We start from the raw sequence: 24152 nt of genomic DNA on the forward strand, positions 1-24152 counted from the left end.
TGTTGGTAAATCCCGATGGGAAGTCTGGATTACCTATAACCGGAGTCATTGGTGATGGCAGGGGAGCAATGTGTGTGCAGCGGAACAACCTCCGCACAACAGCCAACGTAGCTCCCACTACGGGGTGACCTCTGAGGTCTTTTGGTAGGGAGGACAGGAGCCACGGGGAGGTCAATAGGGGAATGGATCCATCCTCAATCTCCATCTCCACCCACTGCTTGTGTGGGCAATTACAATGCCAATCAACGACTCTCGCTAGCAGGGTCACTCTGTAGTATTGTCTGAGATCTGGGAGACCCAGACCCCCCTTGTCCTTTGGTCTGGCAAGCAATTGCAAACGGGCTCTGGGCGGTTTGTGCGCCCAAATAAAGTCCCGGAGCAGCACCTGCAGTTGTCTGAAAAAAATTGGGGGTAACCGGATCGGTAATGTCTGGAACATGTATAAGATCCGAGGGAGGGCCATCATTTTGAATGCATTACAGCGCCCGAACCAGGTCAGTGTTAAAGCATTCCAGTTTCCCAAATCAGATTTCAGTCTATCCAGGAGAGGGACAAAATTAAACAGGTACAATTGCGCTAAATCCGCTGCGATGTCAACGCCCAGTTAACGTATAGATTTTTCAGCCCAGTAGAATGGAAAAGAGGAGCGGAGCCTCTTGGCCTCACCATCCGGAACCGATATATTCAATACATATAGGCTGCCGTGTCGCTGTAGAGACGCAAGTATTTTGGGAAGCAAAATGTGTGGATTGGAGACGGAAAAAATTAGATCGTCAGCGTACGCCGCAATTTTGTGGTGTGCCGAGGGTTTGGATATGCCAGTAATATTCGGGTCATTCCGAACGTGACACATAAGTGGTTCCAGTGTCAGAATTAAAATTAGGGGAGACAGAGGGCACCCCTGCCTCGTCCCATTAGTGATGGGGAAAGAGTCCGAGCACCACTCGGTCACCCGTACCGCTGCCGATGGCGTGGAGTAAAGCGACATTACCCAGCTCATCATGTTGGGGCCAAGACCTATATGTTCCAGGGTGGCCTGCATAAAGTGCCAGGCCACCTTGTCAAAGGCCTTCTCCGCGTCCGTTGACAACATAAGCAAGGGCCTTCCCTGTACATGCGTCGCATGGATTAAATTGAGGACTCGGGCCGTATTGTCTCTAGCTTCCGACTTATTTTTATTTTTTTGCTTGTTTCCCAAGGTGACCATCTTGGCGTTTGTCAAGAGGGTTGAAAGTGCCTGAAGAGATTGCCTACGGGCACATCACCCTGAAAGCACCCAATCTCGTTTGATGTTGGAGGCTAATAGAGTCGGCCTTGTTAGTACCTGGATGGGAGACCGCCTGGGAATACCAGGTGTCGTAGACTTCTTTTTATGTTGCTGGCGTTGACCTGTTTTTTTTTCGCTTATTTCCCAAAGTGACCATCTTGGTGTTTGTCAAGAGGGTTGAGAGTGCCTGAAGAGATTGCCTATGGCCACATCACTCTGAAAGCACCCAATCTCGTCTGATCTTGGAGGCTAAGAAGAGTCGGGCCTGGTTAGTACCTGGATGGGAGACCACCTGGGATTACCAGTTATTGTAGGCTTCTTTTTATGTTGTTGGCGTTGATTCGTTTTTTTTTTTTTGCTTGTTTCCCAAGGTGACCATCTTGGCAATTGTCAAGAGGGTTGAGAGTGCCCGAAGAGATCACCTACGGCCCCATCACCCTGAAAGCGCCCAATCTCGTCTGATCTCGGATGCTAAACAGTGTCGGGCCTGGTTAGTACCTGGATGGGAGACCGCCTGGGAATACCAGGTGCCATAGGCTTCTGTTTTTTTTGTTTTTTTATTTAGTAGTATGCGACATACAATGCAAAGGCAACTTCAAAGAATGTGTGATACAAATAGTTACAAGCAAACGATCATATTGCATGGATATCAGAGCCAATGGTAAGAAGTCTGAGCAGAATAGCACGTGTACAGCTTTGCGGTCATATCAAGATGAGATTAAAGCTCCATCTCGTTGGGATCCTCTACCACTTAAAATATTATTGATACTAGCCCTGCTACCCTCGAAGAGTTTAGATATCCATAGATAGGGGAAGAGTATTGTGTAGTAGTCAAATGGGGTCGGAACATACCATTTTCTTTTCCCTTTTTTGAGTTAAGAAGGGAAATAGTAGAACTGAAAGGAGGGAGAAGGGGAAAGAGAAGATTGGGGAAGGAAATGGCAGAAAAGGAAAAGAAGGGGTAAGGGGGTGTCGTGGGTAGAGTGGATAGTGTGGGGTCCCCTCCCAGGGAGCAAGAGACGCCCTCGGCTCACCAGCTCATCAGCTGTCCAACGTTTGGAACAGCGATCTCCAACGATCACCATGAGCTTACTATGTCTCGCGGAGGTATTCTTCCGAAAAGCGAAACTGGGTCCAGTAGAACCATCTGTTCCCATGCTCCTCCGTTTTATCCCTCATTGTGGCAGTCAGGTCTTCCATTCGTTCAATATCATTTACCCTTGCGAACCACTGGGTCACCATTGGAGCAGATTGCTCTTTCCACTGACTTGGGATGCAGGCCCTAGCTGCATTGAGGAGATGTTTAAGTAAGGACTTATGATAACGCTTTCTCGACATAGGAGTTAGATTGAGAAGAACTGCTGCGGGATCATTGGCTAAGGAAATGTCTGTGAACTTGTGGATGAGTCTCAGGACAGGCTGCCAGAATGTTTGTAATTTAGGGCATTCCCAGAAAATGTGGAGAATGGTGCCAGTCTGTTGCCCACAGCGACAGCAGCGGTCAGATTGACCGGGGAATATTTTGGCCAACACCACCGGTGTACGATACCAGCGTGTGATCAGCTTATATGAGATCTCCTGATATTTACTGCAGAGTGACGACTTATGGGCGAAAAAGAGTATTCTGTCCTTCTGTGGTTTGGAGAATGTAGTTTGTAAGTCCCTTTTCCATTTAGCTAGGAAGGGTGGATCCGTGGAGGATTGTGCGTCTGTCAGGATTTGGTAGGACCTAGAGAGGGAACCACGAATTGGGCCATCATCCAGGCAAAGTTCCTCGAAGGGGTGGAATTGTCTAGAGAAGAACGAATGGTTAGGTAGTGATCCGAGGAAATGGATTAGCTGTCTAGCTCTCCAGCTATCCAATGCAACAGGTACTTGCTCTAGCAGTATGGTCCCCACGGGAATAAAGCCAGTGGGTCCAAGAAATAGGGCTGCTCTCAGAAGCCCTTTCGGGGCTTGCCTGGTAAAGGCCTGGTCAGACAGGCCCGGAGGGAATCTAGGATGTCCAATAATTGGGGTCATAGGAGAAGGGAAGTTAGTCAGGTGGGAAAGGTGAAAAAAACTATCCATCTCGGCGAGCGAGGGGCCAATTAACGGGTGAGTAGTCACACAGGGCTCCAATGGCCTCCCCGCCCAAGGCAGACCAGCCAGTGGAACCCGCGCCATCTCCTGCTCTAGCTTGACCCATAGCTTCAGTTCCCCATGCCGGTGTCTTATCACATATGGTCCCCCATCGGATAGTGTCCGCTGTGTACTGCGCATGCGCAGTACACAGCAACACAGATTCTGAAAATTGCCGAGCATGAACGGCGCCTGCGCACTGAGTCCAGGTTCTATCCCCACTATCCAAGTGGACATAGAGTAAGAATATAAAAGAGGCGAGCGCAGCGAGGCCGAGCCCGAAGCGTGGCGAGCAAAGCTCGCCTGCGAGGGACCCTCTAATATTCACAACCCTATGTCCGCTTGGATGGTGGGGCTACCACCTCCACTCACCGCGCAGGCGCCGTTCAGCTTCGGAGATTTTCCGAAGCTTCGTCTGCTCCGTACTGCGTATGCGCAGTACGGCGCGGACACTATATCATGGCCGGACAGTATATGGCAGAACACCGGCACCAGTCAACCACCGGTGTCATGTGCGTCGCTGTGTAATATAGAGCAGGGTCCGGGAAGCCAATACCTCCCCGCAATTTCGGTCGCAATTGCATTGTCCTACCAATACGCTTATGTTTTCCGCGCCAGAGGAACTTGATAAAGATTGAGCGAACCGCATGAAAGAAAGTCTGGGGTATTTTGATAGGTAAGGCTTGTAGTAGATACAGAAGTCGTGGCATCGCGTTCATCTTCAACACATTACAGCGTCCGAACCATGACAGAGCTAGTGGGTCCCATCTTTTAAGGTCCGCTGTAAGCCCATAGGCTTCTTTCTATGTTGTTTTTTGCTTGTTTCTCAAGGCGACCATCTTGGCGTTTGTCAAGAGGGTTGGGCGTGTCTTGAAGAGAACGCTTACGGCCACATCAACCTGAAAGCACCCGATGTCGTCTGATTTCAGAGGCTAAGCAGCGTCAGGCCTGGTTAGTACCTGGATGGGAGACTCCCTGGGAAGACCAGGTGCCATAGAAGGATCTGGTCTGGTCTGGTTAGTGTCTTTTTTTTTTTTTATTCTTTATTTACGGATTGCAGGTAATACAGAGACAAACTTAGACATAGATAAAAGACATAGATCCCTCAGTTTTCCAGGTTAACAAAAATACATAGTTAATACTTCGTGGGGGACCGGGGGAAACTTAACAACTTATGTCAGCAGCAGCCCCAGCCGTGGCTAGGCCACCACATTATCCCACTCTAATGATCTGGCACCCCAGTGTCTACTTATAAACCAGGGCAGTCCGCGGGGCGATCCCCCTCAAGGCCCAGATTGAGGGGCCTCTAACATCGGTCACCTTCATTCTATTGGTCAAAGAGCTCAGCCGGGACCACCCCGAGGGCCGCCAACCCCTGGCTGGGAAATCGAGGGAACAAAACGAAAAGATCCTTGCAATCACCATGTATTTTAATTATACTTGGGAGTTAGGGGGTAGGGAAAGAGGGGGGAGCAAATGGGCAGGAGAAGGGGATGGGTGTAGAAAGAATGAAAGTTATAGGGGGCTAACAGTGCTACGAGGCAGACGGGGGAGAGAGTGAACCAGGGTGGTATACGAGAAGGGAGAGAAAGAAAGAGGACTCCGATGGGTTCCCACGGCCGGACCCTTCCCTCTATACACGTGCCAGAGCCTACAGATAGGATCTGTATGCGTCGGAAAACCTGAACAGGCTCCAAGACAACCAACGAGCAGTGTGCTCTTCCTGCCTGTCGCCTAACGCTGATGTGAGCTGTTCCATACGGTAGATGTCGCAAACTCTTGCAAACCAGTGAGACACCAGTGGAGCGGCCTGCTGTTTCCACATGCTAGGTATACATGCCCTGGCCCCACTCAGAAGATGTTTTAAGAGAGATTTATGGTACTTCTTGCTCGAGAGTGGGGTCAGATTGAGGAAGATCGCAGCTGGGTTGTTCTGGAGATCAATAGCCGTGAGGTCATAAATTATATTGAGAACCTGTCTCCAGAAATGGGCCAGTTGAGGGCATTCCCAGAAGATATGTAGTAACGTGCCGGCTTGTTCACCGCATCTCCAGCACAAAGGGCTGTGACCGGGAAATATAGCCGCCAGGACAGTGGGGGTCCTGTACCATCGGGTCAAAATTTTATAAGCTATTTCCTGGTATTTACTACATAGGGATGACTTGTGCGCAAAAAGAAGCGCGCGGTTCTTCTGGTCTGGCGAGAGCCGGACATGCAGGTCTCGCTCCCATTTTTCCACGAACACCAGGTTACCCTGGGAGAGTTGGTCCAGTAGGATGCGATATGACAGGGAAAGAGACCCTCGGGTCGGTCCCTCTCCTGAGCATACCTCCTCAAACGATGTTAGGGGTCTGCGGAATTCGCCACTGTTTGGCAAAGATTTCAAGAAGTGGGAGAGTTGGGCAAGCTTCCACTGTCCCAGGGCCGTGGTTGCTAACACCTCGTACATAGTGGAGACCGCTGTCCACGTCCTAGGGCCAAGAAAAGAAGAGGCCCGCACAAGGTCCCGGTCAGGGTCGAGGCGGAAAGACTTTTCCGTCATGCCGGGTTCAAAGCGTGGGTGTCCAATAATAGGAGTCATGGGCGAAGTGAAACTGGGCACGCCCGTCAGGATAAAATATCTGTCTAGCTCTTGTAACGTTGGCTCAATGAGTGGGTGTGCCCGCGTCGCTCCCGACCAGCCCGGTCCACTCCAGGGCAAACCTGGAAATGGTACGGATTCACGCTCCAGACGAACCCACAGCTTATCCTTCAGGTGTCTGCACCAGTCAACTACTCTGTTCATGTGCACCGCCGTATAGTACCATGCCGGATCTGGGAGGCCAATCCCTCCCTTGTCTTTTGATCTGAGCAGTAATGTTCGGCTGAGTCTTGGAGGCCTGCCCTGCCATACGTATCGAATAAAGATGGAGCGCATGGCTTTAAAAAATGATTGGGGGATTTTTATCGGTAAGGCTTGTAATAGGTACAAGAGTCTGGGCATTACATTCATTTTGAGCACATTGCATCTCCCAAACCAAGAGGTCGCCAACTTTGACCACCTCTCTAGATCTACGGCAAAAATTTTTAGAAGCGGCTGGAAATTCAATTGGAAAATCAGATGTGGGTCCGGGGGAACCTTGGTACCCAGATATTGTATAGCCCCATTTGCCCAACGAAAGGGAAAATTAGTGCTTAGACTCGTCTGGGCGTTGGTAGACAGGGAGACGTTGAGTGCTTCCGATTTCTGTAAGTTAATTTTAAAATTTGACAGGGTGCCATATTGTCTTATTTCTGCTAAGAGATTCGGCAATGTAATGTGAGGCTCCGAGACATAGAACAAGAGGTCATCTGCAAAGGCTGCGACCTTATGGTGGTGTGAGGGGGTGTCCAGTCCCTTGATGTCTATGTTCTGCCTGATGTGGTGCTGCAAGGGTTCAAGCGATAGGACAAACAAAAGGGGGGACAACGGGCATCCCTGCCTCGTTCCATTGCCAATAGTGAAAAGCGACGAGGCAAACCCATTGACCCTAACCATCGCCATCGGTGACGAGTAAAGAGCTGTAACCCATGAAAGCATGGGGGGGGGTACACCCAAGCTTCGCAGGGTGGCTAGCAAAAAAGGCCAGCTCACCCTGTCAAACGCTTTTTCTGCGTCCACAGAGAGCAACATAATCGGTAGTTTAAGGCGTCTGGCACGTTCTATAACATTGATTGTCCTGGTAGTGTTGTCTCGGGCTTCCCTGTTACGAATAAACCCCACCTGATCCAGAGGTATCAGGCGTTGGAGAATGGGCGCCAACCGCTCCGCCAGTATCTCAGTGAAGAGCTTAAGGTCGCTGTTTAATAAGGAGATGGGCCTGTAGTTCGCATAGAGAAGCGGATCCTTCTCCGGCTTGGGTATGACTGAGATGCTTGCCTGCAACAGCTCCGGTGGAAAGGTCTGGCCCTCCAATAGGGCGTTAAAAGCTGACACAAATGGCGTGGACAACAGGGAGAGGAAGGCCTTATAATAAGGGACCGTAAACCCATCTGGGCCTGGTGCCTTGCCCTTGGGTGAGTCTCTTAACGCTGCCGACAATTCCTCCGGGGAGATAGGTTGCGAGAGAAGCTCTATCTCTTCCTGTGTCAGCGACGGGAGGTTTGCCGAAGCTAGGTACTCGTCAATGGCCGCTGTGCCAGCCTGGAGGGCGTCTCCTGAGTCCCGGGGGTGCAAGTTATAAAGGGCTTCATAGAAAGATCGGAAACACTCCGCTATCTCCCGTGAATCATGAAGCTTGGCACCCGAAGGGGAGGTTATGGTTGGAATGAAGGACGCGTTGCGTTGGGCACGCAGGGAGTTCGCTAGGGACCTACTACACTTGTCTCCATATTCATAATACGTCCTGCGGACCCACATGAGTCTGGTTCTAGCCTAAAAGAGAGAGAAATCTCTGATTTGTTCTCTAAGATCTCTCACCTCCACCTCCAGCGCAGCAGTCGGCTGGGATTTGTGTCGTTGTTCACACGCATGCAACTTGACAATAAGTTTGGAGAGAGCCTCAGTTTTGGCCACTTTGAGTCTATAACCATGTTTAATAAGAATGCCCCTAATGTAGCATTTATGAGCCGCCCATAACATGAGGGGTTTGGAAACAGAATCACTGTTATGATCAAAGTAACTTTCTAATTCCCTAAGCAGGTCTGCGTGGGTCTCAGGGTCCTTCAGGAGAGACTCGTTCAGTCTCCACCAGGACTGACCACGCGACTTCTGTTGTAGCTTCAGCATCAAAGAAATCGGGGCATGGTCAGACAGGGCTATGTGGCCTATCTGAGCGTCTGTGACCGCCGGGATAGCATTGTGGGTGACTAAAAACATATCTATACGTGAGTAAGAACCATGAGCGGTGAAAAAGAACGTATAGTCCCTATCCTGTGGGTGAAGCGTACGCCACACATCGATCAGTCGGTGGGAGTGTAGCAGGTCTCTTATGTGTGAACGCGTTCTCGCAGAAATCGCAGAGGTGCCCGATGATGAGTCTTTGCGGGGGTCCAAGGTGAGGTTAAAGTCCCCCCCAATGATCAAAGTACCCTCCGAGAATGCAGCCAGGGCATCCAAGCATGCTTCTAAGGCCGGCAGCTGGTCCACATTCGGCATGTATAGGTTGGCAAGAGTAAAAGTTTGCGAGTGGAGAGTTCCCTTAACCACTTGCCGACCGCCGCACGCCGATGTACGTCGGCAGAATGGCACGGGCAGGCATAAGCACATACATGTACGTCCTTTGCCTCCCGCGGGTCGGGGGCCCGATCGGGCCCCCGCCCGGTGCCTGCGGCGGTCGGTTTTCGTTCGGGAGCGATCCCGGACGAGGGGACGGCCATTCATTCATGGCCACCCCCTCGCGATCGCTCCCGACGAATGGAAATCCCCGGTGACATCACTTCCTCTCCTGTAATGTAAACACAGGAGAGGAAGTGATGTATTCTCTCCTCCGTGTCGGTATTTTTCGTTCCGACACGGAGGAGAGCGGATCAGTGAGTTGCACCAACACATCCCACACACAGTAGAACATGCCAGGCACACTCACACCCCCCCTTTACCCCCCGATCACCCCCCCAATTACCCCTGCCCCCCAGTCACAGTGACACCAATGTCATTTTTTTTTTTTTTTTTTTTTTTTTTGCATTGGTGTCATTTGTGACTGTAATAACTGTTAGGGCAGTTAGGGTTAGCCCCCTTTAGTTCTAATGTACCCCCCTAACCCCCCCAATAAAGGTTTAACCCCGTGATCACCCCCCGTCGCCAGTGTCACTAAGGCTGGGTTCACATTGCAGCGGTTTATGAGAACGAATGTGATTCGCACCGCACTGCAGTGCAAATCACATCCGATCTCTGTGCGATTCGAGTTCAGCCATTCGCCGCACCCGCCGCACCCGCCACACCCGCCGCACCCGCCGCAAATTCGCACGGGACCCTTTTTTTGGCCCGCAGCAGAATCGGATCGCATGGGTGTTCACACCATGCGATCCGAGTTTGCAGATCGCACTGCGATATGCGAACTGATCTGGGGGTGTCAGTAACATTTCACTGACACTCCCAGCAGTTCGCATAGGGCAGTGTGAACTGCCGCCGGGAGGCATGCGATGCGGGAACCCGCCGCGGATTCGCGGCGTTTCCGCATCGCTCCAGTGTGAACCCAGCCTAATAAGCGATCATTTTTCTGATCGCCGTATTAGTGTCACAGGTGACGCTAGTTAGGCAGGTAGGTATTTAGGTTCGCCGCAGCTTTTTATAGCGCTAGGGACCCCCATATACTACCGCATAAAGCCCCCTGATTGCCCCCTAGTTAACCCTTTCACCAGTGATCACCATATAACTGTTACAGGTGACGCTGGTTGGTTAGTTATTTTTTTATAGTTTCAGGGCACCCGCCATTTATTACCTAATAAAGGTTTAACCCCCTGATCACCCGGCAGGTGTCATTTGTGACTAATAACTGTTAGGGCAGTTAGGGTTAGCCCCCTTTAGTTCTAAGGTACCCCCCTAACCCCCCCAATAAAGGTTTAACCCCGTGATCACCCCCCGTCGCCAGTGTCACTAAGGCTGGGTTCACATTGCAGCGGTTTATGAGAACGGATGTGATTCGCACCGCACTGCAGTGCAAATCACATCCGATCTCTGTGCGATTCGAGTTCAGCTATACAGATAGTATGGCTGAATTCGTGTCGCACCCGCCGCACCCGCCGCAAACTCGCACGGGACCCTTTTTTTGGTCCGCAGCAGAATCGGATCGCATGGGTGTTCACACCATGCGATCCAAGTTTGCAGATCGCACTGCGATATGCGAACTGATCTGGGGGTGTCATTAACATTTCACTGACACTCCCAGCAGTTCGCATAGGGCAGTGTGAACTGCCGCCGGGAGGCATGCGATGCGGGAACCCGCCGCGCATTCGTGGCGTTCCCGCATCGCTCCAGTGTGAACCCAGCCTAATAAGCGATCGTTTTTCTGATCGCTGTATTAGTGTCACAGGTGACGCTAGTTAGGCAGGTAGGTATTTAGGTTCGCCGCAGCTTTTTATAGCGCCAGGGACCCCCATATACTACCGCATAAAGCCCCCTGATTGCCCCCTAGTTAACCCTTTCACCAGTGATCACCATATAACTGTTACAGGTGACGCTGGTTGGTTAGTTATTTTTTTATAGTTTCAGGGCACCCGCCATTTATTACCTAGTCTCACTAGTGTACCCCTAAATTTAGGGGTGTCTACTTTCTAAAATGGGGTCATTTGGGGGGGGGGGGTTTGTGCCATCTTGGCATTTTATGGCCTTCAAAACTGTAACGCCCTTAGAAAGCCTGAAGGCGGTGCTTGGTTTTTGGGGCCCCGTACGCGGCTAGGCTCCCAAAAAGTCCCACATATGTGGTATCCCCGTACTCAGGAGAAGCAGCAGAATTTATTTTGGGGTGTCATTTCACATATGCCCATGGCATGCGTGAGCAATATATCATTTAGTGACAACTTTGTGAAAAAAAAAAAAAGTTTGTAATTTTCCCGCAACTTGTGGCAAAATATAAAATATTCCATGGACTCAACATGCCTCTCAGCAAATAGCTTGGGGTGTCTACTTTCTAAAATGGGGTCATTTGTGGGGGTTTTGTGCCATCTTGGCATTTTATGGCCTTCAAAACTGTAATAGGTAGTGAGAAGTGAACTCAAAAAATTACGCCCTTAGAAAGCCTGAAGGCGGTGCTTGGTTTTCGGGGCCCCGTACGCGGCTAGGCTCCCAAAAAGTCCCACATATGTGGTATCCCCGTACTCAGGAGAAGCAGCAGAATTTATTTTGGGGTGTCATTTCACATATGCCCATGGCATGCATGAGCAATATATCATTTAGTGACAACTTTGTGAAAAAAAAAAAAAAAAAAAAAAAGTTTGTAATTTTCCCGCAACTTGTGGCAAAATATAAAATATTCCATGGACTCAACATGCCTCTCAGCAAATAGCTTGGGGTGTCTACTTTCTAAAATGGGGTCATTTGTGGGGGTTTTGTGCCATCTTGGCATTTTATGGCCTTCAAAACTGTAATAGGTAGTGAGGCGTGAAATCAAAAATTTACGCCCTTAGAAAGCCTGAAGGCGGTGCTTGGTTTTCGGGGCCCTGTACGCGGCTAGGCTCCCAAAAAGTCCCACATATGTGGTATCCCCGTACTCAGGAGAAGCAGCAGAATTTATTTTGGGGTGTCATTTCACATACGCCCATAGCATGTGTGAGCAATATATCATTTAGTGACAACTTTGTGTAAAAAAAAAAAAAAAATTTTTTTTTTGTCATTATTCAATCGCTTGAGGCAAAAAAATAAAATATTCAATGGGCTCAACATGCCTCTTATCAATTTCCTTAGGGGGTCTACTTTCCAAAATGGGGTCATTTGGGGGGGTTTTGTACTGCCCTGTCATTTTAGCACCTCAAGAAATGAGATAGGCAGTCGTAAACTAAAAGCTGCGTAAATTCCAGAAAACGTACCTTAGTTTGTAGATGTGACAACTTTTGCGCAAACCAATAAATATACAATTATTGACTTTTTTTTTACCAAAGACATGTGGCTGAATACATTTTGGCCTAAATGTATGACTAAAATTGAGTTTATTGGATTTTTCTAATAACAAAAAGTAGAAAATATCATTTTTTTTCAAAATTTGCGGTCTTTTTACGTTTATATCGCAAAAAATAAAAATCGCAGAGGCAATCAAATACCATCAAAAGAAAGCTCTATTTGTGGGAAGAAAAGGACGCAAATTTTGTTTGGGTACAACATTGCATGACCGCGCAATTACCAGTTAAAGCAGCGCAGTGCCAAAGTGTAAAAAGACCTCTGGTCATTTACCAGCAAAATGGTCCGGTCTGAAAGTGGTTAATGAAGAGATATCTCCCTTCACTATCGGCTTGGACAGCTAACAGGCGCCACGGCAAGTTTTTAGCAAGAAGAACACACACTCCTCTCGATTTGGAAGTAAGGGACGTGCTGTGGTGGGCCAGGGGGAAGTGCTTACTATAAAGCCGTGGTATTTGGTCTGTCCTAAAATGGGTCTCCTGGAGGAAAACTATTTGGGGCTTCATCCGCCACAATTCTGTTAGGCAGCTGGACCTTTTTTCAGGTACATTCAGCCCTTTCACATTCCAGGAAACCAGCTTCAGGGCCATGACGGCAGTGGTACCCGGCCGGCGGTCCCCACCAGAGTCAGTAGTAGATATAGAGTTCAAGCACAGAGGAAGAGGAGGAGAAAAAGGAAAAGCAGTAACGAAGCGGAGAAGGTCCGGAGTTAGTAGGGAGGAGGAGGGTAGGAGGGGTGGGGATAGATCGGGGAATTGCTAAAGCTCCTATCGGAGAGAACCTGCCGGTTAGGGCAGAGGGGCCTAGTGGGGGAAGAGGTAAGGCACTGCAGAGGGAGGAACTCGTCGGTGCAGTACCCCTCCAGCATCCCATGGTCCATGCAGTCGCAATCGGGCGTGCACAGAGCTTCTTTGGCATCTTAACTACGACATCAAACGCATTATAGAACATCACTGCAGCAGGTATCGGGCAGTTAACAACAGTAGAACAGTGCATAATTAGACCAATATATTAAACTTTTCAACACAGAGTATAGATAACTTTATACCACCCAGGCACCCGCCCCGCCCCCCCCCCAAAAAAAAAATGGAAAAAAAGGGGGGGGGGAGGAGAGGGGGAGGGAGCGGGAACGCCGCCCAGGGGCACCCGGGGGGCACCAGCAGGCAGTCCAAAAACACAAAGAGCGCCGAGACTAGGGCACCTGTAGATAAACAGTAACGAGAATGGTGAACAGTACCGCCAATAACTCAGGGCTTCGTCCAGGAAGCGCAGTGTCCAACTCTGTTCTTCCAATGTCCTTCCTCTCCCCTAGTGGGGGCGCTGGGAACAATGGCCCGTGGCATGGTAAACAACACAAAGCTGGATACTCCAGCCGTCTATGTTGGTAGAGAAAAAGAAAACAAAAAAAAAAAGGGTATAACACAGGAATAACGGAAAATTACTGTACTCTCTCAGGGTTCACGATCTTGAGGGGCCTGCGATCTCTGACGTTGGGATCGACGGTTGCGTCTCACTCTCTGTGGCCTGGTTGAGGGGTTGTTCGTCGGGGCCACTGCTCCCTGGGGGACAACAGGAGCCAACCAGTCGGGGACCTGAACCGAGGACAGGCCCAAAGCCTCCAGAAAGGACGGGACCTCCGAAGGGTGTCGTAGCGCAAGGGGCCTCCCATTTTTGCGCACTATAAGGTGAAACGGATGGCCCCACTTGTATGGAATCCTCCGTTCAGTTAGGTGTTCCAGAAGGGGTCGCAGACAGCGTCTCATCTGGAAGGTCTTGCGGGATACATCGGGCAGAAGGGTGACTTGGGCCCCGTCAAAATCAATGCTGCCTTTGCGCCGCGACGCTTGCAGGACATCCTCCCTAACTGAGTAATTGTGGAGACAGCATAAAACGTCACGTGGCCGGTTCTCTGTGGGGCTCCTGGGGCCCAGGGTCCTGTGGACTCTATCAATGGCTATTACTGTGTCAGCAGCGCGGTCCAGACAGGCGTTAAATATAGCTGTAACTGTGGCTTTGAGGTCTGCCTGGCCAGTGGCTTCGGGCAAGTCTCTGATCCTGATGTTGCGTCTGCGGTTGCGATTCTCAAGGTCATCCACTAGGAGTTGCAACTGTGCGACTCTGTCAGCAAGGGTATCATGTGCGGCTTGCAGGCCAGAAACATCAGTGGTCAGGGAGGTCACATCCGATGCCAGGGTGGTCACCCGCTCGTTCGTAGCCGACACGTCACGTTTGACCCCTGCGATTTCATGTCGCAAGGTCGTTTCAATCCTGGCTGCCATACAGCTAAAGTCTGCTTTAGTGGGAAGGTTTTGGAGTAAAGCTAGGATGGCCTTGTCCCCCAATAATGCCGGTGCTGGTGGCAGCGGTGGGTCCCCCTGTGTGTCTGAGGCGAGAGCAGCCTGGCCATTCGGTCCTGGGATGAGGCTTCCACTGCGGGAGGGTCTCTGGGACAGTTGGGAGTTGTGAGGGAACCAGGGTGGCAGGCCGCTATGGTCTGGGCTGTCAAGCGAGGCCATGGACAGTGAGCGGGGGAGACACAGGGACAAGTCACTAGGCGGGGAGAACGAGGGCATGTCGTGTCCCTGCATAGCAGTCTGCTCACCTTCCCTCTGTGCCGTGTGTCCTGGAGCGCCGGAGGCCGCGGGCGCCATCTTGGCTGGATCCGGCGTGGAGGCCGGAGGCTGCAGCGGGACCAAGTACCTGTCCATGGCAGCAGCGGCGGACCCCGCTCGGCTGGCTGTGTTCCGCCGAAATATGTCGGCGATGCCGAAATATGCGGCCACACTGTGGTAAAGGGGTGCGGAGGGGTCACGGACCGGGAGCTCCAGAAAAGAGCGTCCTCACTCCTTCATGCCTAGGCCACGCCCCCCCTAGTTAGTGTCTTGATTGGGAGATCGCCTGGGAATACTGGATGCCGTAGGCTTCTTTTTATGTTGTTGGCTTTGACCTGTTTTTTTTAGCTTGTTTCCCAAGGTGACCATCTTGGCCTTTGTCAAGAGGCTTCAGAGTGCCCAAAGAGAGTGCCTACGGCCAAATCACCTATATAGTATCTTATATATAATAACTAAAAATATTATTTATTATTATAGATATAGATATATAGTATAGTGATTTGGCCGTAGGTACTCTCTTTGGGCACTCTGAAGCCTCTTGACAAAGGCCAAGATGGTCACCTTGGGAAACAAGCTAAAAAAAACAGGTCAAAGCAAACAACATAAAAAGAAGCCTACGGCATCCAGTATTCCCAGGCGATCTCCCAATCAAGACACTAACCAGACCAGATCCTTCTATGGCACCTGGTCTTCCCAGGGAGTCTCCCATCCAGGTACTAACCAGGCCTGACGCTGCTTAGCCTCTGAAATCAGACGAGATCGGGTGCTTTCAGGTTGATGTGGCCGTAAGCGTTCTCTTCAAGACACGCCCAACCCTCTTGACAAACGCCAAGATGCTCACCTTGAGAAACAAGCAAAAAAAAACAGGTCAAAGCCAACAACATAAAAAGAAGCCTATGGGCTTACAGCGGACCTTAAAAGATGGGACCCACTAGCTCTGTCATGGTTCGGACGCTGTAATGTGTTGAAGATGAAGGCGATGCCACGACTTCTGTATCTACTACAAGCCTTACCTATCAAAATACCCCAGACTTTCCTTCATGCGGTTCGCTCAATCTTTATCAAGTTCCTCTGGCGCAGAAAACATATGCGTATTGGTAGGGCAATGCTATTGCGACCGAAATTGCGGGGAGGTATTGGCTTCCCGGACCCTGCTCTATATTACACAGCGACGCACATGACACCGGTGGTTGACTGGTGCCGGTGTTCTGCCATATACTGTCCGGCCATGATATAGTGTCCGCGCCGTACTGCGCATGCGCAGTACGGAGTAGACGAAGCTTCGGAAAATCTCCGAAGCTGAACGGCGCCTGCGCGGTGAGTGGAGGTGGTAGCCCCACCATCCAAGCGGACATAGGGTTGTGAATATTAGAGGGCCCCTCGCAGGCGAGCTTCGCTCGCCACGCTTCGGGCTCGGCCTCGCTGCGCTCGGCTCTTTTATATTCTTACTCTATGTCCACTTGGATAGTGGGGATAGAACCTGGACTCAGTGCGCAGGCGCCGTTCATGCTCGGCAATTTTCAGAATCTGTGTTGCTGTGTACTGCGCATGCGCAGTACACAGCGGACACTATCCGATGGGGGACCATATATGATAAGACACCGGCATGGGGAACTGAAGCTATGGGTCAAGCTAGAGCAGGAGATGGCGCGGGTTCCACTGGCTGGTCTGCCTTGGGCGGGGAGGCCATTGGAGCCCTGTGTGACTACTCACCCGTTAATTGGCCCCTCGCTCGCCGAGATGGATAGTTTTTTTCACCTTTCCCACCTGACTAACTTCCCTTCTCCTATGACCCCAATTATTGGACATCCTAGATTCCCTCCGGGCCTGTCTGACCAGGCCTTTACCAGGCAAGCCCCGAAAGGGCTTCTGAGAGCAGCCCTATTTCTTGGACCCACGGGCTTGATTCCCACGGGGACCATACTGCTAGAGCAAGTACCTGTTGCATTGGATAGCTGGAGAGCTAGACAGCTAATCCATTTCCTCGGATCACTACCTAACCATTCGTTCTTCTCTAGACAATTCCACCCCTTCGAGGAACTTTGCCTGGATGATGGCCCAATTCGTGGTTCCCTCTCTAGGTCCTACCAAATCCTGACAGACGCACAATCCTCCACGGATCCACCCTTCCTACCTAAATGGAAAAGGGACTTACAAACTACATTCTACAAACCACAGAAGGACAGAATACTCTTTTTCGCCCATAAGTCGTCACTCTGCAGTAAATATCAGGAGATCTCATATAAGCTGATCACACGCTGGTATCGTACACCGGTGGTGTTGGCCAAAATATTCCCCGGTCAATCTGACCGCTGCTGTCACTGTGGGCAACAGACTGGTACCATTCTCCACATTTTCTGGGAATGCCCTAAATTACAAACATTCTGGCAGCCTGTCCTGAGACTCATCCACAAGTTCACAGACATTTCCTTAGCCAATGATCCCGCAGCAGTTCTTCTCAATCTAACTCCTATGTCGAGAAAGCGTTATCATAAGTCCTTACTTAAACATCTCCTCAATGCAGCTAGGGCCTGCATCCCAAGTCAGTGGAAAGAGCAATCTGCTCCAATGGTGACCCAGTGGTTCGCAAGGGTAAATGATATTGAACGAATGGAAGACCTGACTGCCACAATGAGGGATAAAACGGAGGAGCATGGGAACAGATGGTTCTACTGGACCCAGTTTCGCTTTTCGGAAGAATACCTCTGCGAGACATAGTAAGCTCATGGTGATCGTTGGAGATCGCTGTTCCAAACGTTGTACAGCTGATGAGCTGGTGAGCCGAGGGCGTCTCTTGCTCCCTGGGAGGGGACCCCATCCTATCCACTCTACCCACGACACCCCCTTACCCCTTCTTTTCCTTTTCTGCCATTTCCTTCCCCAATCTTCTCTTTCCCCTTCTCCCTCCTTTCAGTTCTACTATTTCCCTTCTTAACTCAAAAAAGGGAAAAGAAAATGGTATGTTCCGACCCCATTTGACTACTACACAATACTCTTCCCCTATCTATGGATATCTAAACTCTTCGAGGGTAGCAGGGCTAGTATCAATAATATTTTAAGTGGTAGAGGATCCCAACGAGATGGAGCTTTAATCTCATCTTGATATGACCGCAAAGCTGTACACGTGCTATTCTCCTCAGACTTCTTACCATTGGCTCTGATATCCATGCAATATGATCGTTTGTTTGTAACTATTTGTATCACACATTCTGTGAAGTTGCCTTTGCATTGTATGTTGCATACTACTAAATAAAAAAAAAAAAAAAAAAAGAAGCCTATGGCACCTGGTATTCCCAGGCGGTCTCCCATCCAGGTACTAACCAGGCCCGACACTGTTTAGCATCCGAGATCAGACGAGATTGGGTGCTTTCAGGGTGATGTGCCCGTAGGCAATCTCTTCAGGCACTTTCAACCCTCTTGACAAAAGCCAAGATGGTCACCTTGGGAAACAAGTGGAAAAAAAAACAGGTCAAGGCCAACAACATAAAAGGAAGCCTACAGCACCTAGTATTCCCAGGTGGTCTCCAATCCAGGTACTAGCAAGGCCCAACCCTGTTTAGCTTCTGAGATCAGAGGAGATCGGGCGCTTTCAGGGTTATGTGCCCATAGGCAATCTCTTTGGGCATTCTCAACCCTCTTGACACATGCCAAGATGGTCACCTTGGGAAACCACAGTCTGGTCGCATATTTCGGCATCGCCGACATATTTCGGCGGAACACAGCCAGCCGAGCGTGGTCCGCCGCTGCTGCCATGGACAGGTACTTGGGCCCGCTGCAGCCTCCGGCCTCCACGCCGGATCCAGCCAAGATGGCGCCCGTGGCCTCCGGCGCTCCAGGACACACGGCACAGAGGGAAGGTGAGCAGACTGCTATGCAGGGACACGACATGCCCCCGTTCTCCCCGCCTAGTGACTTGTCCCTGTGTCTCCCCCGCTCACTGTCCATGGCCTCGCTTGACAGCCCGGACCATAGCGGCCTGCCACCCTGGTTCCCTCACAACTCCCAACTGTCCCAGAGACCCTCCCGCAGTGGAAGCCTCATCCCAGGACCGAATGGCCAGGCTGCTCTCGCCTCAGACACACAGGGGGACCCACCGCTGCCACCAGCACCGGCATTATTGGGGGACAAGGCCATCCTAGCTTTACTCCAAAACCTTCCCACTAAAGCAGACTTTAGCTGTATGGCAGCCAGGATTGAAACGACCTTGCGACATGAAATCGCAGGGGTCAAACGTGACGTGTCGGCTACGAACGAGCGGGTGACCACCCTGGCATTGGATGTGACCTCCCTGACCACTGATGTTTCTGGCCTGCAAGCCGCACATGATACCCTTGCTGACAGAGTCGCACAGTTGCAACTCCTAGTGGATGACCTTGAGAATCGCAACCGCAGACGCAACATCATGATCAGAGACTTGCCCGAAGCCACTGGCCAGGCAGACCTCAAAGCCACAGTTACAGCTATATTTAACGCCTGTCTGGACCGCGCTGCTGACACAGTAATAGCCATTGATAGAGTCCACAGGACCCTGGGCCCCAGGAGCCCCACAGAGAACCGGCCACGTGACGTTTTATGCTGTCTCCACAATTACTCAGTTAGGGAGGATGTCCTGCAAGCGTCGTGGCGCAAAGGCAGCATTGATTTTGACGGGGCCCAAGTCACCCTTCTGCCAGATGTATCCCGCAAGAACCTCCAGATGAGACGCTGTCTGCGACCCCTTCTGGAACACCTAACTGAACGGAGGATTCCATACAAGTGGGGCCATCCGTTTCACCTTATAGTGCGCAAAAATGGGAGGCCCCTTGCGCTACGACACCCTTCGGAGGTCCCGTCCTTTCTGGAGGCTTTGGGCCTGCCCTCGGTTCAGGTCCCCGACTGGTTGGCTCCTGTTGTCCCCCAGGGAGCAGTGGCCCCGACGAACAACCCCTCAACCAGGCCACAGAGAGTGAGACGCAACCGTCGATCCCAACGTCAGAGATCGCAGGCCCCTCAAGATCGTGAACCCTGAGAGAGTACAGTAATTTTCCGTTATTCCTGTGTTATACCCTTTTTTTTTTTGTTTTCTTTTTCTCTACCAACATAGACGGCTGGAGTATCCAGCTTTGTGTTGTTTACCATGCCACGGGCCATTGTTCCCAGCGCCCCCGCTAGGGGAGAGGAAGGACATTGGAAGAACAGAGTTGGACACTGCGCTTCCTGGACGAAGCCCTGAGTTATTGGCGGTACTGTTCACCACTCTCGTTACTGTTTATCTACAGGTGCCCTAGTCTCGGCGCTCTTTGTGTTTTTGGACTGCCTGGTGGTGCCCCCCGGGTGCCCCTGGGCGGCGTTCCTGCTCCCTCCCCCTCTCCTCCTCCCCCCCCCCCCCTTTTTTCCTTTTTTTTTTTTTGGGGGGGGAGGGGTGGGTGCCTGGGTGGTATAAAGTTATCTATACTCTGTGTTGAAAAGTTTAATATGTTGGTCTAATTATGCACTGTTCTACTGTTGTTAACTGCCCGATACCTGCTGCAGTGATGTTCTATAATGCGTTTGATGTCGTAGTTAAGATGCCAAAGAAGCTCCGTGCACGCCCGATTGCGACTGCATGGACCATGGGATGCTGGAGGGGTACTGCACCGACGAGTTCCTCTCTCTGCAGTGCCTTACCTCTTCCCCCACTAGGCCCCTCTGCCCTAACCGGCAGGTTCTCTCCGATAGGAGCTTTAGCAATTCCCCGATCTATCCCCACCCCTCCTACCCTCCTCCTCCCTACTAACTCCGGACCTTCTCTGCTTCGTTACTGCTTTTCCTTTTTCTCCTCCTCTTCCTCTGTGCTTGAACTCTATATCTACTACTGACTCTGGTGGGGACCGCCGGCCGGGTACCACTGCCGTCATGGCCCTGAAGCTGGTTTCCTGGAATGTGAAAGGGCTGAATGTACCTGAAAAAAGGTCCAGCTGCCTAACAGAATTGTGGCGGATGAAGCCCCAAATAGTTTTCCTCCAGGAGACCCATTTCAGGACAGACCAAATACCACGGCTTTATAGTAAGCACTTCCCCCTGGCCCACCACAGCACGTCCCCTACTTCCAAATCGAGAGGAGTGTGTGTTCTTCTTGCTAAAAACTTGCCGTGGCGCCTGTTAGCTGTCCAAGCCGATAGTGAAGGGAGATATCTCTTCATTAAGGGAACTCTCCACTCGCAAACTTTTACTCTTGCCAACCTATACATGCCGAATGTGGACCAGCTGCCGGCCTTAGAAGCATCCTTGGATGCCCTGGCTGAATTCTCGGAGGGTACTTTGATTGTTGGGGGGGACTTTAACCTCACCTTGGACCCCCGCAGAGACTCATCATCGGGCACCTCTGCGATTTCTGCGAGAACGCGTTCACACATAAGAGACCTGCTACACTCCCACCGACTGATCGATGTGTGGCGTACACTTCACCCACAGGATAGGGACTATACGTTCTTTTCCACCGCTCATGGTTCTTACTCACGTATAGATATGTTTTTAGTCGCCCACAATGCTATCCCGGCGGTCACAGACGCTCAGATAGGCCACATAGCCCTGTCTGACTATGCCCCGATTTCTTTGATGCTGAAGCTACAACAGGAGTCGCGTGGTCAGTCCTGGTGGAGACTGAACGAGTCTCTCCTGAAGGACCCTGAGACCCACGCAGACCTGCTTAGGGAATTAGAAAGTTACTTTGATCATAACCGTGATTCTGTTTCCAACCCCCTCATGTTATGGGCGGCTCATAAATGCTACATTAGGGGCATTCTTATTAAACATGGTCATAGACTCAAAGTGGCCAAAACTGAGGCTCTCTCCAAACGTATTGCCAAGTTGCATGCGTGTGAACAACGACACAAATCCCAGCCGACTGCTGCGCTGGAGGTGGAGGTGAGAGATCTTAGAGAACAAATCAGAGCTTTCTCTCTCTTTCAGGCTAGAACCAGACTCATGTGGGTCCGCAGGACGTATTATGAATATGGAGACAAGTGTAGTAGGTCCCTAGTGAACTCCCTGCGTGCCCAACGCAACGCGTCCTTCATTCCAACCATAACCTCCCCTTCGGGTGCCAAGCTTCATGATTCACGGGAGATAGCGGAGTGTTTCCGATCTTTCTATGAAGCCCTTTATAACTTGCACCCCCGGGACTCAGGAGACGCCCTCCAGGCCGGCACAGCGGCCATTGACGAGTACCTAGCTTCGGCAAACCTCCCGTCGCTGGTTCCCCCGGACCCACATCTGATTTTCCAATTGAATTTCCAGCCGCTTCTAAAAAATTTTGCCGTAGATCTAGAGAGGTGGTCAAAGTTGGCGACCTCTTGGTTTGGGAGATGCAATGTGCTCAAAATGAATGTAATGCCCAGACTCTTGTATCTATTACAAGCCTTACCGATAAAAATCCCCCAATCATTTTTTAAAGCCATGCGCTCCATCTTTATTTGATACGTATGGCAGGGCAGGCCTCCAAGACTCAGCCGAACATTACTGCTCAGACCAAAAGACAAGGGAGGGATTGGCCTCCCAGATCCGGCATGGTACTATACGGCGGTGCACATGAACAGAGTAGTTGACTGGTGCAGACACCTGAAGGATAAGCTGTGGGTTCGTCTGGAGCGTGAATCCGTACCATTTCCACTTGAGGGTTTGCCCTGGAGTGGACCGGGCTGGTCGGGAGCGACGTGGGCACACCCACTCATTGAGCCAACGTTACAAGAGCTAGAGTGCCCAGTTTCCCTTCGCCCATGACTCCTATTATTGGACACCCACGCTTTGAACCCGGCATGACGGAAAAGTCTTTCCGCCTCGACCCTGACCGGGACCTTGTGCGGGCCTCTTCTTTTCTTGGCCCTAGGACGTGGACAGCGGTCTCCACTATGTACGAGGCGTTAGCAACCACGGCCCTGGGACAGTGGAAGCTTGCCCAACTCTCCCACTTCTTGAAATCTTTGCCAAACAGTGGCGAATTCCGCAGACCCCTAACATCGTTTGAGGAGGTATGCTCAGGAGAGGGACCGACCCAAGGGTCTCTTTCCCTGTCATATCGCATCCTACTGGACCAACTCTCCCAGGGCAACCTGGTGTTCGTGGAAAAATGGGAGCGAGACCTGCATGTCCGGCTCTCGCCAGACCAGAAGAACCGCGCGCTTCTTTTTGCGCACAAGTCATCCCTATGTAGTAAATACCAGGAAATAGCTTATAAAATATTGACCCGATGGTACAGGACCCCCACTGTCCTGGCGGCTATGTTTCCCGGTCACAGCCCTTTGTGCTGGAGATGCGGTGAACAAGCCGGCACGTTACTACATATCTTCTGGGAATGCCCTCAACTGGCCCATTTCTGGAGACAGGTTCTCAATATTATTTATGACCTCACGGCTATTGATCTCCAGAACAACCCAGCTGTGATCTTCCTCAATCTGACCCCACTCTCGAGCAAGAAGTACCATAAATCTCTCTTAAAACATCTTCTGAGTGGGGCCAGGGCATGTATACCTAGCATGTGGAAACAGCAGGCCACTCCACTGGTGTCTCACTGGTTTGCAAGAGTTTGCGACATCTACCATATGGAACAGCTCACATCAACGTTAGGCGACAGGGAGGAAGAGCACACTGCACGTTGGTTGTCTTGGAGCCTGTTCAGGTTTTCCGACGCATACAGATCCTATCTGTAGGCTCTGGCACGTGTATAGAGGGAAGGGTCCGGCCGTGGGAACCCATCGGAGTCCTCTTTATTTCTCTCCCTTCTCGTATACCACCCTGGTTCACTCTCTCCCCCGTCTGCCTCGTAGCACTGTTAGCCCCCTATAACTTTCATTCTTTCTACCCCCATCCCCTTCTCCTGCCCATTTGCTCCCCCCTCTTTCCCTACCCCCTAACTCCCAAGTATAATTAAAATACATGGTGATTGCAAGGATCTTTTCGTTTTGTTCCCTCGATTTCCCAGCCAGGGGTTGGCGGCCCTTGGGGTGGTCCCGGCTGAGCTCTTTGACCAGTAGAATGAAGGTGACCGATGTTAGAGGCCCCTCAGTCTGGGCCTTGAGGGGGATCGCCCCGGGGACTGCCCTGGTTTATAAGTAGACACTGGGGTGCCAGATCATTAGAGTGGGATAATGTGGTGGCCTAGCCACGGCTGGGGCTGCTGCTGACATAAGTTGTTAGGTTTCCCCCGGTCCCCCACGAAGTATTAACTATGTATTTTTGTTAACCTGGAAAACTGAGGGATCTATGTCTTTTACAGTTTGTCTCTGTATTACCTGCAATCCATAAATAAAGAATTAAAAAAAAAAAAAGTCACTAACCAGACCAGATCCTTCTATGGCACCTGGTCTTCCCAGGGAGTCTCCCATCCAGGTACTAACCAGGCCTGACGCTGCTTAGCCTCTGAAATCAGACGACATCAGGTGCTTTCAGGTTGATGTGGCCGTAAGCGTTCTCTTCAAGACACGCCCAACCCTCTTGACAAACGCCAAGATGGTCGCCTTGAGAAACAAGCAAAAAAAACAGGTCAAAGCCAACAACATAAAAAGAAGCCTATGGGCTTACAGCGGACCTTAAAAGATGGGACCCACTAGCTCTGTCATGGTTCGGA

General features: G+C 50.9%; 4 pseudogenes; 2 read left to right on the forward strand and 2 right to left on the reverse strand.

The window, feature by feature from the left end:
* Window positions 1-1465: 1465 nt before the first annotated feature.
* Window positions 1466-1584, forward strand: LOC143957282 (5S ribosomal RNA; annotated as a pseudogene).
* A 103-nt stretch (window positions 1585-1687) lies between these two features.
* Window positions 1688-1806, forward strand: LOC143957243 (5S ribosomal RNA; annotated as a pseudogene).
* A 16035-nt stretch (window positions 1807-17841) lies between these two features.
* On the reverse strand, window positions 17842-17960 carry LOC143957339 (5S ribosomal RNA; annotated as a pseudogene).
* A 101-nt stretch (window positions 17961-18061) lies between these two features.
* On the reverse strand, window positions 18062-18180 carry LOC143957374 (5S ribosomal RNA; annotated as a pseudogene).
* Window positions 18181-24152: the final 5972 nt, after the last annotated feature.

This window comes from Lithobates pipiens, unplaced genomic scaffold (assembly GCF_037356315.1).
Source record: "Lithobates pipiens isolate NorthernLeopardFrog02 unplaced genomic scaffold, aLitPip1_a1.2 Scaffold_52, whole genome shotgun sequence".
Taxonomy (NCBI): Eukaryota; Metazoa; Chordata; class Amphibia; order Anura; family Ranidae; genus Lithobates; species Lithobates pipiens.